Here is a 16,838-nt window from a genome sequence, read left to right on the forward strand (position 1 = left end):
AGGAGAGAAGTTGGATGCTCTAAAGAAGGCTTAAACAGAAATTATGAAACTGAAAAGTACAATATATGAAATTATAAATTCATGGAATGGGATTACTGCATACTGGACACAACAAGAGAATTTAATTTGCAGAAAGGTCAATAAAATAATCCAACTGAAGCATAGAAAAGAATATATGAAAAAATGAACAGAGCTTCAATAGCTTGTGAAATAGTATCAAGTAGCCAAACACACATGTAATTGGTGAGAAGAGAAATAATATGTGAAAAATAATATTTGAAAAAATATTGGCTAAAAATTTTACACATTTGATAAAGACAAAAAACAGTAACTCATTGATCCAGAAAGATCAGTGAACCCCAAATAGGATAATTCACTAAGGCATATTGTAGTCAAACTCCTGACAATCAAATAATGAAATAAAAAATTAAAAGCAGCCAGAGAAAAAAACATTTATATAACAACAAAATCAATAGCAATTTTTTGAAATAAAAAAACCAATGGTGACAAGAAGATAACAGAATGACAACTTAAACAAGTATTGAAAGAGAAAACTTTATCAATCTAGAATTCTATAGCCAATGAAAACATGTTACAAAAATGAAAGAGAAATAAATACATTTTAAGATGAACCAAACCTTAGAGTGCTTTTTGCTAGAATATGCATACTTCAAGAAATTCTAAAGAAATTTCTTCAGGTTGAAGGGAACTAATGCCAGGTAGAGGCCTGAATAAGCAGAAAGAAACCAAGAACATAAGAAAGGGTCAATATGAGGGTTAATATAAAAGACCTGTTGAATTATCTTCACACACACATATGAATGTAATCTTATGAATAACTATTGAAAATAATGACAATGTATCATGGGATTATAACAGAGACAGAAGTGAAATGTATGAGCAGAGCACAAAGGGCAGGGGAGGGATAATGGGAACTTCATATTATAAGTTTCTGATATTGTTTGTGATGTGGAATACTATTAGTTAAAAATAGAATGTGATAAGTTAAAAATTCATGTTTCAGTTTCTAGGAGAAACATTAGAAACAAGACAAAAAGGCTTTGCTAAAAAGTTAATTGATTAACTCAATGGCATACTAAATGATACTTAATTTACCCAAAATAAGACAGGGAAGGATGAGTGGAGGAAAAATGAATATATGGGCAAAAGAAAAACTAAACCAAGGTGGTAGTTTCAAACCCAACCGTACTGATAATTATTTAAATATCAATGAACTAAATACTTCATATAAAAAGCAGGGATTTTTTTCAGGCCATATAAAAAAGCATATAGACGATTCACCAAGATAGACCACATACTGGGCCATAAAGCAAATTTCATAAATTTTAAAAGATTGAAAACATACAGAGTACATTATCTGACCACAGAGGTTTTAAATTAGTAATCAATAACAATAAGATACCTAGAAACTTCTTAAATATATGGGAATTGAGTAACATACTTCTCAATAATCCATGAGACAAATTAAAAAATCACAAGAGAAATTAAAAAAACATTTTGAATTGAATGAAGCTAAAACACCAAAATGCATGGGATGTGAGTAAATCAGCACATAGAAATTTTTTTGTGTGCAGCTTTAAATGTTTATATTAGAAGAAAAGAAAGATATATAATACATTAGCTGTTTCCAAATTAGGAAGAGCAAATTAAATTCAAAGTAAGTGGAAGAAAAGAAATAGAAATAAGAGCAGAAATTAGTGAAATAAAAAACAAACAATGGGAAAAAAGAACAGTCCCAATTTTTATTTTAATAACACTATTTAAAACCTTAGCTAGAGTTTTCCAGTTTTCCTTCATCAAGGAAAGAAATGAGAGAGAGAGAAAAATCACTATCATCAAGAATAAAAGAGTAGTTATCACAACATTAAAAGGATAATAAGGAAATGCTATATGCAACTTTTCGCCTGTGAATTTGACAATATAAGTAAAACGGACATTCCTTGAGAAATTAGAAAGCTAACCCAAGAAGAAATAGAAAAACATAGATTTAAATATTAAATAAATTTAGGTCAGCCTGGGCGGCAGGCCAAGAATGCTGCGATCCCGGGTCCTACCCTCTCAGAGTCTTTGTCAGCCTCACAGACTACCCACACCTAAGCTGGGTGGGCCCACTCCAGTGGAATTTTCAGAGCCGGATTTTGGTAGTATTCTATTCCTGGTTGTGAGCGCCCCCTTGTGGCAATATCTCAAACTGAAGCACAGTTGCAGGTGAGCTGGATAACAGCACACATACAGCGCTCAGCTTGGTTGGGACAGAGATTTGTTTTGAGGGCTGGAGCAAGTTTGTCACGAATCTCAAATGAAAGTCCTGCCAGGGTAGCTCCCTTTCTTGGAGCAAACTTCTGTACTGAGCGAGCAGAGATCTCACATCGGAAGAGGTTTTCCAGTCACTTGTTTTTAGGATGTCTCCCCAACTCTCATCCATGCCATTAAATGCTGTTTCTTCCCCACTCACAGGTTGAGCTTCTGGAATCCAGGCTTGTGAACATGACCTAACATCCCGCGCCACCTCGACAGAACCAGGGATGGGAGTTGGCAAATCTGGACCAACCCCGGTTCTTTCCCTGGAAATTTCTGACCATTTCTACATGTCAAACGCTGCGATAGAACGTGGGAACAGAGCAGTGAACAAAAAGGAAATTTTGCTCTCATGCGGGGGAGATGAACAGCGAAGAAACCAACACGCAAGTACATAGCATGTCAGATGGTGTTGAAGCGATGAAGAAAAGTGAACCGGAGTAAGAGGGGCAGTGGATGTTGGAGTGGGGGCTGCTCCTGTAGACAGTGAGGTCAAGACAGAATTCTCTGCTAAGGTGGCCCTTGAGCAAAGGCCTAAAGGAACCGAAGAAGCAGAAGGAACCATGTAGCAGTTTGTGGAAGAGCACTGCAAGAGAGATGGGTAAGGACAAAGGTCCTGAGGCAGGAGGTGTTTGCCGATCACTGAGGAAGCGAGTGTGAGTGAGACTGGAGGCGTGAGTGAGGGCTGAGCGAGGTACCGGTGGGCTCTGTGTGTATTGGTGGGGGTAGAGGCATAGGGCCTTGTGGTCACTTGAGAGGACTTTGGCTTGTTCTGACTTAGATGAGGAACAATTGGAGGGAACAATTTGAGTGTGTGTTATGATCCTACGACATGTTTTAAAGGTAACGGTTAGACACTGGCATTCATTTGGGAGCCTTGGGGGGTCCACTGGAGACTCTGCAACTGTGAAAGCTTCCTCAGGGCTGGGGGGTAACAGCCCCTGGAGGGTGCAGGTCTGGGTCCTTAGCAGTGATTAGGGTGTACTTGTGGGAAGAATGGTGCCTCACCCCCACACAGGCTGGGCTTGAGTACTGGCCACTTGATATCTCCAGGTTTTTGCCCATTTGATTTGTTCTCTTTTAGGAGTTTCTGTCTTTCTTCTCCCATGAGACCGGAAGCTGAAAGATGGGTCAGGCTGGTCTCCTCTTGCTTGGAAGGAGAGACCCCCCCTCTCCTGCCCAGACCTTCCTCAGTAGCCAAATGGGAACTGGGGGGCCATGGGGGACGGGTAGTGTGCAGTGGGTCTAGACTGCAGGGCTCCCATCTGGGCAGATCAGGGACCACTCAGGTCTTTGCATATTGAACAATCAGGAGCTCTCCTTGTATTCACAATGTCAGTCCCCTCTCCTGTGTCAGTGACACACAGCGTCCTCACAGTACATCTGTCATTGTCCTACTTTTGATAGAGACATGCATATTGAGAAGTAGTGTTTTAATATAAGAAAAACTGCAGTTCAAATGCCACAATAAATGAGAGCAGAAGCTGGGGAGAAGGGGGGCAACCCAGAGAGCCCCCGTCCTGAGGTATGGAGGGGACAGATCAGAGATGCTCTCCTGTGGGGTTCACTAGGGCCAGATATTTTGGATTCTGAAGACAAGCCAAGTCTCTGGACAGTCTTACATTAAGAGAGCATGAGCGTCCACAAGAACCACCAGGCATGGTCAGCCCACCCTGGGGCAGATCCAGCCCACAGGCGAGCAGACCTGGGCTCCAGGCCCCGGCTTGAAAGGCTTTCCTTCCCCAGCATCAGTCTTTTCCTTTGATGCTCACTGAGTCCAGGCTTGTGTCTCTCGGAATAAGCTACCTCCATCCCCTTTGTGTGGGAGGGCAGTGGCTTATTTTAAGATTCTCTTGGTTTGTTCCTTGCCATCTTGGAGAATTAGAGTCTACTGGTCTGTGAGATGAACTTTCATGGTCCCAAAGCAGGGCTAATGGAGCCTGTATGAAAGTGGAGTTCATTTATTCATTTAGCAAATATTTTCTACATGTCACTTTTGTCCCCAGGTTAATGGGTCTTATATCAAGCTGCTTTCCTGTATCCCTGTGAACCGCACTCCTACTGCGCTTGGCCTTACCTTGGCTCCCAGGATTGTTCCCAGGGTGACCGGGCTGTGTGACACCAAGGTGCGTTATCACTATGTGTGCCTGTAGTTGAGAACATGGAACAGGCCAGGCCTGTATTTATCCTCAATGAGCTCTCACCTCCCTCTTTCCTGCTCTTTTCTCCCTCCCCATTTCTTTTCCTCCCATTTTATTTTTTTCTGTTCTACTGCATAATGCATTGGTTCTCTATGGCCACAATAATGCCACCTATTAAACTGTCCTCAAACACAGTGGCTTAAAACAGCAATCATTTTTTTTTCTTTTTAAGCTGAGCCATCCTGCCACCTGTTGGCAGCTCAACGGCTGCTCAGCTTGGGCCGGGCATCGAACCGCTGTTGCTCAGAGCTCAAACTCTTGAGCGAGCTCTTAACCAACTGAGCCACTCGGCCGGCCCAATCATTTTTTTTCCCCCCTGTGGCTCTGCAGGTAGGCTTGGGCAGTTCTGGTGATCTAGGCTGGGCTTGGCCGGGTGGCTCTGCTTCAAGCTGTGGCAGCTACAGCAGCTTTGACCTTCACTGATGGCCTGTGTGGGGTGGCTGTGCTCTACATGCGTTCATTCTAGAGTCCAGCAAGACGATGGGACAGCAGCTACCCTGGGAAAGTTCTTTTATGGCAAGGGTAGAATCACATAAGGTGTCTTAAGGCCTAGGCTTGAAAGTGACATGCTGTCACTTCTATTCCATTCCATTGGCCAAAGCAAGCCACAAGGTCAAGCCCAAAATCAAAGAGTGTGGAATTACTGAGCCCAAAATGAGGCCATGGCAAGGATGTGGAGACAGGGAGGGGTCGAAGACTGGGGGCTAATAATTCAAACCCCCACACCCGTCAGTGCTCAGTATGTACCTGTCCAGTGTATTCCACATGCTGACCTGTATATTCTCCAGGTTTGGAATCTGCACCCAGAAGCATTTAAAACTACTGTCTGTGAGGATTTCTTTAACTTGATTTCCTCAAGGCATCTGTTTAGCTGCAGAAAGCACAGAGAGCAATGGTGCTTGTTGTAGCTGAAAAAAAAAGTAGAGGGGATTTTTTTTTTAATGCAAAAACACTACCAACCATGAATTGGGGCTTTTAGGATCAGGGCCTGGGACTCCATCACCATGGACTTGAAATATCGATTAGCAGAGCCATTAGAATGCAGCTGCCAGGGCCGAGGCCAAGGCGGAGGCCTCTGGGTCAGAGCAAAGCTCTCAATTCATCTGCAAGACTTCGCAGAAGAGACTAGCAAGGAGCCTGTGCCAGGAGCGGTCCACAGTTATCTCATTTAATGATCACCACAGCTCTGGAAGTTGGTATTTTTAACCCCACAAAATGGAGCACTTGCATCTGTGCAATTATACTTCTCTCCCTGGGTAATTACTTGAATGGAATTTGGTTGAGTGCAATACAGCCTACTTCCCAGCATTGCTGGAAAATTTTGAAACACAGGTCAAGTACCCTCACCTTTAAATCGTATCAAGAAGCTTGCTCAATTGAAAAATCCAGTGTTATAGGAATGTCACTCCAAGGCAGCCTGCAAGACACCTTAGCTGCCTCTTTTGCAAGGAGGGTGGGGCTGCTCTGTGGTTCCCCCCATTCACTTGCTGACCTTAGTCCTGGGTCTCCAGGTACCACATATGGGATGCTCTGAGGCCTGGGGCAGGCTGAGAAACCTCCAGCCCTCTTAGAGGAACTGGGAACTTGTGTAGCCCTGAACCCTGGGCCTGCTCCTGCCATCTGCAGTGGTTGTCTCCTTTGGCTATCTGACAGCAAGTGGGAGCTGTCTGCTCTTCAGCTGCCTTTGGGCAATAGCTAACTTGAGAGTCCATGTCAAGAGGCTTTGGTGACTGGAGAGGAATGGGGTGGAGGTGACACAGGACAGGTGGAAGGAAGCACTGATCTATTTCCTGCTCATCTCCATCATCTTATCTTCTCCATTTCCCATCCAGCTAGAGTCACTCCCTCATCCCTGACTTTCCTTTCAACCCAACAGAAATGTGTCCCTGCCACTCTGCCCTCTGCTTTCTCTCTTTGTCATCCCATATTCTTGTGCAGTGTGACCTTCTTTTCTCGTTGAGGAAACGAGGCACCAGCCAGCAGCTTTCCCAAGGCCACGAAGGCAGTTAGGGTCAGAGCTGAATTTGAATTAAAAGCTCTAGGCTCTGAACCGCAGCATGCTTGTGTTTGCGTATGGCAGACACATATATTGCCTGGGTGTGGGGGTGGGGGGGAAGTAGGGGGGGTTGGTAAAAATCAGATTCTGCTCAGCAGGTCTGGAGAGGGGCCTGGAATCCTGCGTTTCTAACAAGCTCCCAGGTGCTGCTGCTGCTGCTGGTCCATGGACCACACTTTGAGTAGCCTGAGTAGAGTGTCTTACAACCAACCTCTGCCTGTGTTACTCCTCTAGATCCTTGTCACAACCCGGTGAGGCTGGCAGGGCAGGAGTGAGTGCATTTATATTTTACAGGGGAGGAGGCTGAAGTCCAGAGCTGGCATGGCATGTTCGGGTAGCAGGCAGCATCTAGGAATTGGAACCTAGGTTCTTGCTTAGGAACCTGATGCCTGGTTCGCCATGCTGCATGACTCTAAGATGGAGCTGCATAAAGTCGTGGACTCCCCCTGGGCAGGTACAGCTCTGCAGAGGCTGCAAACCATCCTACGTGTTTAATGTCACCCATGCCCCTGCCTTGAGAGCAGCCTTGAAATTGTGGTGACTGTCCTATTATTCTGAGGTCCCATTGTCCCTGGCCTAGTGAGGTGCCCCAGTAAAGTGGAAGACTTGGGAAAAGTTGTGTGTGGCTGTAGGTGAAGAGCACACACGGCTCAGAGAGCAGAGCTTGTGGTTTCCTTGTGCAGGATCAGGTGTGCTTTGTGGGCTGTGCTTGGCAGTGGAACTGGGCCATATAAATTATACATTGAAATAATAGAGCTGCTGCAATCTGCCAGAAGGTCTGTGATGGTAGAGATGACGGACTTCATTGCCAGGGGGGAACTGTGGGCTGTGCCAAGGGTACCAAGAGAACTCAAGAAGGGAGGGGAGGTTGAGGCCAGGTATTCAGCTTCTGGATTTCCTATCAGCAGGGACACATGCTTTTCTCTGTGGTCAAAGCTCGTTGGCCTTTGGCCCAGGAACAACGTACTCAGAGCTGCAGATCTAGGGCAGGAAAAGGATGAAAAGGGTGAAATTAATGAGTGGCAATTCCAGCTCGAAGGAAAAAGGTCAGGCAGGAGGGGTGGAGGTGAGGGAGTCTGAGAGCCAAGGTCGTCTGCTGGGCAGCTGGGGAAACAGAGGCCATAGACAGGGACACCTGCCAGAGGCCACCCAGCTTACCAAGGGCAGCACTGGGGTCAGCGTGCTAGCTGTTGTACTGTGGTCTCAAGTTTCCCCCTCTGTTTCATTCACCTCTTTGCCTTTCCATGGGCCAGGTTTTTTTCTGACTTTCCTTAAGCAGGACAAGGGGCTCCGGATTTAAAACAAAGGGCAGCAGGGCAGCAGACTATTTTTGCCTTGGAGAGAAGGACTCATTCTGGGGGTGAATACAGAAAAAGGAAAAATGCCTAGGATCAAGGAAAGATGCATGCTCCAACAGGTTGTCACCCCTTTGGTCTTTGGACAGAACTCTTTTCTTGGGCCACTATTCAGCTGGCATGTCAGCATGCCTTGCATGGGAGTACATTGGTGATCTGTCTGCCCCTCAGCAAATGTTCGTCAGTTGAATGAGTGGATGAGCTATGTGCACAAGTCTTTCTCCTTTTAGGCTCTTGTTTGCTTCTCCAACAAACCTGAGTTGACATCTCCTGTCTGCCGGCCAGGTCCTGTGCCTGGCACTGGCCACCCAGAGATCAATGCCATTGTCTCTGCCTTCAGGGACCATTGCTACAATGCTCTTATGTAAATAACATGGAGATTATCATAGCTACACTTTCTAGAGCAGTGCTACTCCAAGAGCCCATCTGCTTCTCCAAAGGGAGCTTGCACCATCACATAAATCAACACACTGGTAACTTTACTGAGAAAGTCTTACTACAAAAAAGAAAAGTCAGCTACAGCCTAAAGCATGTGCTTAACAAAGTAGCTGACTGATCATCTAGCACAAGGTCCTATCTCATCATGGACCCTGACAGTAATGGTGGCTGCTGGTCTGTGGACCATACATTGAGTAGCAATGTACTGGAGTACTTTATGTGCATCAGGCACACAACTAAATACTATGTGTATGTATATACACATACCCATACATATGCACATATACATATATGTCTATTAATTTCATTCTTGAACGCATGCAGTCCAATGGTTCTTTTCCCCTTTTGGCATCTAGGTCTATGAATTTTAACACTTGTATAGATTCGTGTAACCCCCACCATAATCAAGATACAGAACAGACCCATCACCCCAATAAATGCCCTTCTGCTGTCCTTTACAATCACCTTACCCCCCCCCCAAGCTCTGGCAACCACCGGAACGCAGACATAGTGGGGAGCCGTCCCCGGGCCTCCAGGTAAAGGCAATGCCCTAGTGACAGAAGGAACATAGGCCCCTGGGGCTGAACAGAGCAGAGCTGAGTGAGAATAAATTCCTGTCCTCATGCGCCTTTCCTTAAGGGCAGGACATGGAAATTCTGCTCCTATGTAACTGTACAATTCTGGGAAATAAGGCCTTTGTTCTGGACGGCTGTTGTTTCAAGCCTCTCCTACAAAATAGGAGGGGTGCCAGCTATAGTCTCTGCCACAACAATGAGGCTCAAGAAATGTCTCCTGTCTTTATTTTTTAAATTACATTGAATCTGGTTTGGAGCTGCCGTTATCAAGGTCTGGGACAGGCTGACTATCAGCTGTTCTGTGGGGCTCCCTCCAGCACACCTCAGGCTCTGCTGTCCAGAGCAGCATAAGGAAAGAGACCCCTGGTGTGCATTCCTCCCTCTCCTGCCCAGTGTAGCTGACAAAGGGGGCTGCTCCGTTTTCTGAGGGACACTATAACTCTGAGGAGGGGACAGGAAATACCCTTTCCCGAGAGCTCGGGCTTGGCCCATGGGCTTGGCCCAGGGAGACTCATGTTCCTGACGCGAAGGCCATGTCTTCGTAGAATGGCCTGCTCAGCATCTCCTCGGCCACCCTCATCCAGGGCCACTCACTACTTGGCCTTCTCAAAGAACCCTCCTAATCCCAGTGGTTCCTGACATAGTCTCAGGGAGCCTCAAGGTTAAATATTGAAGAATTCATACCAATAATGATCTTAAAAATATATATGTACTTAAAATAATCTTAAATAAATTCAGAAGAGCCTCTGGGAATCTGACTGACCTATGACATTTGACAAATGAAGCATTGTTATGATGTCTCAATATTTAGAATGTAGGTGTCTCCATCAGGGTGTTGGCAAGAAACAGATGACATAGCCAAGTAGGGTAATTTCAGGAGAATTCAGTACAAGGACCAGGCAGTGCTTTGGGGCTGGTAACACCAGGGAGCCCAAGGGGATGAGGGGAGGGAGCCGTTGTCGGGGCATGGACAGGGAGAGAGCTGTGGGGAGGAGGGGGCTTCTATGGCCTCAGACCTCAGCAGCCCACAAGGAAGAGTTGGGAGGAAACAATGCCCTGACAACACTCTCATCCCTCCTCTCATCCCCACTCAGGGTTCTTCATCAGCTACGCCCAGCAGGAAGCAGNTTCAGTAGTTTCAGGTTTGTTTTGTATATCTTCCCTCTTTCTTGTTTCACTTTCCCTGTAAACATCAACAGAGCCCTTACTATGTGCTAACCATTGTGTCACATGCTGGGCAGATTCCAACAGACATGGCCCGCTAGGAACCTTGTTTATTTTCCCAGACCCAAGCTGAAGAGAAGGGAGCTACAGGGAGCAGCTGCCATCTTGGGGGCAGATTTCAGGAAGTCCGCTTGTGGCTGCAGGTGGAGCTCTGCGGCACTTGTCAGCCAGCTGCAATCTACTGACACTAAAGAAAGCATGGAATGAGCACTGCGTGGCTGATGTCACCATCCACCCAGCTGCGCAAGCCAGAACTTGGAAATCATCCCTAATGCCTCTGTCTCCCTGACCTCTACCCTTCCCCTGCCCCCAGTACATCCCCACTTCCTCCAAAATATCTCTTGAATCTATTCACATCACTCATCTCTATCATAATGACTCTAGTCCAAGCTACTATCATTTCCAGCCTGGTCTCTTACCCTTGTGTCCCTACAATCTTTCATTAATCAGGATCGATAGGTCATACTGCAGTAACAGAAAACACAAAATCTTAGTGGCTTAACACAATAAAAGTTTATTTTCTCACTTATGCAAAAGTAGGTGGGGTGGTCCTCCTCCATTAGTCTCATAACTCCCTGTATTTTTTTCAGTAGCTGTTATCGTAGTTTGTAATTATATATTTATTTACATGATTATTGGATCAATTTCCAGTGTTGATCCTAGGGTGTGTGCTCCTTGATGGTAGCGCCCATGCCTATCTTGCTTTGTATCCCTAGATCTAGATCAATTGCTGTAGTATAGCCAGAATTCTTGAAACGTTTTTTGAATGAACGAATGGATGAATGCAGTGGCTGCACTACAACTGGAAACCATGTAACCTCCCAAATCTAAGAAATTCTAAAGTATTTCATCCATGAGACATCATATGGAATATATATGTATATTTAAAGCATAACNAACACGAAGGCATCTTGGATGTTGCCTGGTCTGAGTGAGGCCTTGAGAAGGGAGGTGACCTGCCCCAGGTCTCAGGGTTTGTTAGAACCAGGAGCCAGGCCTATGCCAGCTTAGTGGGCTGGGAAGTGTGGAACGGATTTTAACAGGGAACCAGAACAGGACATGATGGGCCCAACCACTGAAGGTTCTCCTTCATTTATGATGACAAGTCTCCATCTAACTGGTACTCCTGTCAAGAAAAGAAAAGAGGGAGAGAGAAGCTTTAACCAGTGCTGATTGTATTTTATTTCCAGCGTTTTTGCCTGCAAGGCCAACCCACTGCCTAGCCTGGTCACCAGGGTAACCATCACCCCCACCCTGACAGTCAAGTGCGAACGCAGCTCCTTGCACCCACATCCAGGGCCTCGGGACCCAGCCCTATAATCAGTCTCCTGCGGCTTCTGCACACAAGCAGCAGTGACAGTCAGATAGTCATCTCCCCGTTCCCCGGGCCCATCACCCCATCACGGTTCTGCAGACACCCCTGCTCACGCTCACATACCGAGTTTGCTTCCCTCGCCCACTGCCTCCCAGGAGACAAATGTGCAATCTGCTCCTGGCGGCGTGTATCATCACCTCTGGAGGGAGGAATCTGCCCTCGAGTTGAGGCACAACCCAACACACACGGCCCACACAGGAGGAAAAAACACCCCCTCCCGGAGGAGGGGAGCTGTGGCAGTAAACGTCCTCTTTCCCCCCAGAGACAGCTGAGGGGGCGGCGGGAGTTTAGGAAGAGTTTGCTAAGTGACATCAGAAGAGGGGCTGAGACGGCTAATAGGGAGGAGGACTGGGGAGAATGGAGCCACTCCCTGGCTGCTGAGCCCAAGGGCTCCCCCTGCCTAGGAAACTGGAGCCCCTCCATCACCACAGACACCTCGAATCTGACCCTGCCGGTAATGAGGCTGGGAGCCCTCTTCAAGGACCTCACCAAAACAGTTTCTTGGGGCCAGGCTGTTAGGGCCACGGAGTCCTGTCAGGACATCAAAATAACCCAATTCCATCCAGCTCATCAGGCCCAGGGGCCACCCAAGTGCCCTGCCTGCAGGACCGAGCTCTTCTGAGCTCCTTCCTCGACTCCTGGCGCTGAGCGGTGCGTCCCAGCTCTATCCTCATCTCTGTCCCGCACACTCCCGCCGTCTCCTCCTCCCCTCTTCCTCCCCTCGCCCCTCCTGTTTGGACACATCTCAGGCCGTGTCAGAGTCTCTGGGTCTCGCCTGTCTCCTAGGCTCTGAGCCACTTGTTCAGCCCTGGGGACCAGGGATTGCCGTCTTGATTACCCTCCTTTCTTGGTTCCCTGCAGTCTGAGGCCAACCCCTCAGGCGCCTGACTGGGACAAGCCTTCCTCCTGAGGCGCTGGGATCTGGCTTCCCCAGTCTCTGCTGAAAGAGCCAGGTGGGAAGGGTTAAGGCCTCACTCGAGAAGCCAACTTTGCCTAACAGGAGGCCGAAGGCAGCAGGAGGCCTTCCCTGCTCCCTTCCCATGGAGAGGTCCCAGTCCTGCGCTTCTGCACTGCCTGCCTGGAGATGTCCTGTGTGGCCGAGCACTTGGAAGTGCCTGTTCATGCCCTGGGGGCCAGCTTGGCAGCCCAGGGCTGTGCATTTGCTCCCCATCCTGCTCCACGTCCCTTCACTGTCCCCTCACTCTGGCTGTCCCGGGATTGTACCTCCCAAGGAAGGGTTGGCCCTGAAGCTTTGCCTTAGACTGTTTTCTAGGGAATCTGGGCTAAGTCAGCACCCAGATTCAACTAGGACAGAATTCTGGTTCTATGTTATCCAACCTAATTCTCTCATTTCTCAGAGGGAGCTGAGGCCCAAAGAAATGAAGTGACTTCCATGAGATGTAAAATACAGCATGAGGAACACAGTCAGTGGTATTGTAATAGGTATGTACGGTGTCAGAGGGGCAGTCGACTTGGTGGGGTTAACACTTTGTGAGGGGTGTAAATATCTATCTAATCATTATGTTGTTTTGTACACCTGAAACTAATAAAATTAAATTAAATTAAAAAAGAGAAATGAAGTGACTTCCCCCAACTATAATGTAGGGGAAAAGCTATGCCTATTTATTACTTTAACAAATAATCAATGAGCACCTACTAGGTACCAAGCATTAGTCTAGCCATTGGGAATGCAGTGGTGAATCAAATGGACGAAACCCCTGCCTTTACGAAACACAACATTTGAGTGGGGAATTGGAGGAGAGAAAGACTGTAAATGAGATTAAGTCAAATATTCACAATGCTAGACTGGTGAGTGCTGGTGGAGGTGATAGTGGGTGTCATGGGATGAACTGTGTCCCTCAAAATTCACATGATGAAGTCCTAATCCCAGTACCTCAGAAAGTGACTGTATTTGGAGATAGAGCCATTAAAGAGGTGACTGAGTTACAATGAGGTTATTAGGGTGGGCCCTAACCTGATATGAGTGATGTCCTTGTAGGAAGAGGAAATTTGGACACACGAAGAGACACCAGGGATGCCTCCACACAGAGAAAAGACCATGTGAGGACACAGTGGGAAGATGGCTGGCCATCCAAGCCTCAGGAGAAACCAACCCTGCGGATCCCTTGATTTTAGACTTCCAGGCTCCAGAGCAGTGTGACAATACCTTTTTGCTGTTTAAGTCACCTGGTCTGTGGTATTTTGTGACGGCTGTCTCAGCAAACGAACACAGTGGGATTTTAATTTCATAAAAGGCATCCCTTGAGCTGGCCTCACAGAGAAGGAGCCACCTGAGTAATACCCAGAAAAGCTTGACTGGGGTGCCGTTATCTGAAAAGCTAATGAAAGAGCATTCCAGGGAGAGGGCGTGGCAAGCTCCCTGGCTCCGACTGGGGTCACCGCTACTGGTTCAGGAAGAGCAGGGAGGCCAGTGCGCATGAAGAGAGCAGAGTGGGTGAGGGAGAAAAACGGGAGGATATGAGATCAGAGCGACGAGGGGAGTGGAGGAAGACATTCTCTGCATGAGATTGGGAGCTACTGCGGAGTTTAGAGCAGTGGTTCTCAACTGGGGGAGAAGGGGATTTNTGCAAAGATGACTGAGGCCAAGGAACTGCTCTCAAGTGGAGAAACCACAGTTGCAGGTCCTCATATGTCTCCTCTTCAAGGACCCCTCCTTCTCTGACATACACACACCGTTTCCCATTCAGGGACAGTTGCCTTACCTGGGGCCCCACAGGCCCGTGTGTTCATACTGATCATGTTGTTCACCACACTGAATTGTCATTTGCTAACTTATCTGTCTCCCATGCTCTCTCTAGTGCTAGTGCGTCATTGCTTGGATCAATGTTTTAAAAAATTGATCATCCAGTGAAACAGGGTAAGGGAATTTAAATCTAGCCAAGGGAGTGAATGAATAACTGAATTATCTTGAGACCATTTACTTTCCTAAGAGAAGGAATTTATGACAAGTCCTGCTGAAGCTCAGAAAGAAACAATCTCCTGTGTTTCTGGGCTCCAGGGTGATTGTGGAATTCTGAGAAATTACAGCTACAAACAGGCTAATGGATGCTCAGTCATTTGGGACAGGCTGGACTGTGGGGCAGAGCTACTAGGAGGAAATGCCAATCACTTATGACCTTCTCACTCCTGCGGAGAAGAATTCAACCACGTTCCCACCAGCCTTTGTTCTTCTAGATGGGAGTGGCTTAGGATAATGATGACCATTAACTGTAGAAGTATTGCCCCTCACTCTTCTACTTCCATCATGGTGTCAAGCCCTAGGTGTCCGTGCTTGACCAGTATGACAGCAAGGTATTTGAAAGAGAAAAAGGGCAGAAGATGAACAGCTGCCATCCAGTTGGTAGGCCTTTGTGGATTGCCACGTGAAGAATCACATTCCCTTCCTCCCTCCACATGAGCTCAATTCTTCCTTGACCTCTCTGTTCTTTCACCTGGTTCAGGAAAATATTCTTTAGGCTTCTGGACAATAATAGACTATAGGTGACGAAAAATGCAATCCCACATTCTATTCTCCAATGTTAAGTTCACTCTAATTATGTTGGCATAATGAGTTGACATAAGACGCACAATGGTCACACACTCATACTAGGCAGTCGTGGTTTCTTAGCAACAAAGTAGAAAGTGTGTTAAGTAGGTCTTGTTTGTGTCCGGGTTTATGTATATCAAGAGCTGTAGTGACAGTTAAATGTAAATGGACATTTTGTGCATGCATTGATTTTTTTTTCTCTCAACTCTATTGTGGTGTAGTCACCTAACAAAGAATTTGAAAGACTGTAGTATTCTTGAAATTGTTTCGTGAGTCTGGAGCTAATTTTGAGAGAAGCTAATCTCATCTGCTTTATGCTTACCATTTCATGTGTGCTGTGCTTTGAGTTATAGCAATTTGCCTGGGATAGGATAGAATATCCATTCTGAAGCTCTGCTTTAGTTTCTAAATCCATCAACTCTTCCTATTTTCTGTCGCTCGAATGACCTTAGAATGTCTTATTTCTATTTTACCCTCTGCAATAGAGGTTCAGAGAGGAGCAGATACATGCCCATGTCACTCAGCTAGCGAGGGGGGGGGACTAGGGTTTAGACCCAGAGCAGCCCACTGTGTAGTGTCTGTGGGATATGGGGGTTTCTAGGTTGAGACTCGAGTTCCTATAGTGTCTCCTTAAAGATGGTAGCCATCGCGTTCTTGGGTGTCTATGATACGTGTTATCACTCTCCTAGCATCCAGTATCAAATGGTCATTTTTCTGGCAGGATCTCCCTCCGGATCAAGATGTGGGAGGGAATAAAGCCAGACTCTACACTCCATGGCGTACACTTCCTGCCACGTCACTGGTATTCTATGAGTATGTGCTGAATGAATGCATGAATGAATGGTGAGCGAATCGAATTCCATTCATAGCCAAGGTCTATGCTTGCCATGCAAACTGAAGCAGAACATAATGGTTTCCATTACCCAACACTCAGGAGATTATTTGGCTGTAAACGACAGTCCTTTCGCATGTTACCAGGGAATTGTAAGTTCTCATTATTCAAATTATTGTTCTCAATAATTATTGTGGTGACACAGGGAGAGAAACAGAGCTGCCCCCTCTTATGAAACAGTGAGCCAGTGTGAGTCAGGAAGGAGCATTGCCGCGTGCTGTGGCGAAACAGGTGGCAACGGACTGCCGAGGGCTCTGTTTGCCAAGACAAACACTGTCACACTGCACAGCACTCAGATCCATGCGCTGTCTTGCCGTGAAATGGTGTAGAAGCATTTGATACCAGCTTAGTCCGTTTCATCCTGAATGTGAGCCTTTCTGACACTGGCTTATTTCTGCTTTGAGTCTTTTGGGCCACAGCATCTATTTATAGCTGAGTCTCCGAATATAAACGAACAAGAGGCCTGCTTCATCTCCCTGTTCAACCCACACCCTCTGGAGGCCCCTCACTGAGCGTTCAGTGTGTCCAAGTTGTACCCCGCAGTGAGGGCTAGAGAAACCCTCGAGCGAGCGAACCCGCCCCTCACGCTCTCATTTGTGTCTACTCATTAATCACTTCTATTTTTTCCTCCCTTATAATAAATACTCATCAATTTCTTGCCAAGCGCCAGACAAACTGGGAGATGTGAAAATGAATGTCATTCTTTATGGTGAAGAAGCCCCACTCCTGGGACATGGTGTCTTCGCCGGGCAGATTTTATTGAAGATTTACTGGCAAAGGAGGGGCCTTTACAACTCAGCAATGCCAATAGCTTAATATTGAATATTAGACCATCACTGTCTTTAAAAGTATCTCT

At 46.6% G+C, this 16,838-nt stretch overlaps 1 long non-coding RNA gene across 1 annotated transcript; it reads left to right on the forward strand.

Moving 5' to 3' along the window:
- Nucleotides 1–2,519: 2,519 nt before the first annotated feature.
- Nucleotides 2,520–15,880, forward strand: LOC109382741 (uncharacterized). Its single transcript, XR_002123972.1, has 3 exons — nt 2,520–2,920; nt 4,326–4,445; nt 15,812–15,880. It is a non-coding gene; the product is annotated as an uncharacterized LOC109382741 (long non-coding RNA).
- The last annotated feature ends 958 nt before the right edge of the window (nt 15,881–16,838 follow it).

The sequence above is a fragment of the Hipposideros armiger genome, unplaced genomic scaffold, assembly GCF_001890085.2.
Source record: "Hipposideros armiger isolate ML-2016 unplaced genomic scaffold, ASM189008v1 scaffold_69, whole genome shotgun sequence".
NCBI classification, from domain to species: Eukaryota; Metazoa; Chordata; class Mammalia; order Chiroptera; family Hipposideridae; genus Hipposideros; species Hipposideros armiger.